Genomic DNA, 1,229 nt, shown 5'->3' with positions numbered 1-1,229 from the left:
AGAAAGAAAGAAAGAAAGAAAGAAAGAAAGAAAGAAAGAAAGAAAGAGCAAACAAAGCAATTTGTTGCAGTACCATTTTTAAAAGCAGTTGATTGAAAATGACCTAAATGAATGTCAACAGGAAACTGATTCAAAAGCATATAGAATACCCATGTTGTGGAATACTATGCAACCACTTTAAAAAAATGGACTAATGGCTGGGCACAGTGGCTCACGCCTGTAATCTCAGCACTTTGGGAGGCCGAGGCAGATAGATCATGACATCAGGAGATCGAGACCATCCTGGCTAACACGGTGAAACCCCGACTCTACTAAAAATACAAAAAATTAGCCGGGCGTAGTGGCGGGCATCTGTAGTCCCAGCTACTCAGGAGGCTGAGGCAGGAGAATGGGATGAACCCGGGAGATGGAGCTTGCAGTGAGCTGAGATTGTGCCACTGCACTCCAGCCTGAGTGACAGAGTGAGACTCTGTCTCAAAAAAAAAAAAAAAAAAAAGGGACTAATATGTAACTATCTCCAGATATATTGCAAAGTGAAAGAGCAAGGTACAGAATGGGAGCATAGTAACTTACATTTGTATACAAAAGATGAGGAGAGCTGAAAGCCCTTAACATATGCACAGATCAGCTCCAGAAGAATGGATGAGGAGCTGGTATTCCCACTGTTCAGGGAGGGGAGTTGGGGAATGGGAAACAGAGATACAAGGGCAATAGATTTTTCTTTTTTCCTATTTATTTTCCTTTTGGGTGTCTGAAATTTCTCTCTCTGTCTCTCTCTCTTTTTTTTTTTTTTTTGTTTTTTTCCTGTGAACATTTAAAAAATCAGTTTTAAGTGTGTAATGCTTAAAAATGTAAAGAAAAAAAAGCAAGCAAGCTAATAGGATGCCAAGCAGCCCTTCTGCTCTGACTCCAAGCTTCTGGTCTGGAATGGCCAGGACTAGAGCTCATTTCTGGATTATGTCACATTGTCTTCTGTCCCCTGGTGCTGTCATCATAAGGCCCATAAGGCATCATAAAGCATCATAATGCTTTGAAACTTACAGTGAAAGAAACGTTCTTTATTTCTCTTGATGGACTTGTATATTTTCTCTGTTTTGAAAATAGGAAATATGCATTGGGAAAAGGGACTCTGGAAACAATAACAACTACAACAAAACAGGAACATAAAGTAACAGTGTCTTCTTTCCCTGCTTTGGCTACCAGGAAGCTCACAGACCAAACTCAATTAT

This window comes from Piliocolobus tephrosceles, chromosome 4 (genome assembly GCF_002776525.5).
Source record: "Piliocolobus tephrosceles isolate RC106 chromosome 4, ASM277652v3, whole genome shotgun sequence".
NCBI lineage: Eukaryota > Metazoa > Chordata > Mammalia > Primates > Cercopithecidae > Piliocolobus > Piliocolobus tephrosceles.
Note: the sequence above shows the minus strand (reverse complement) of the source record.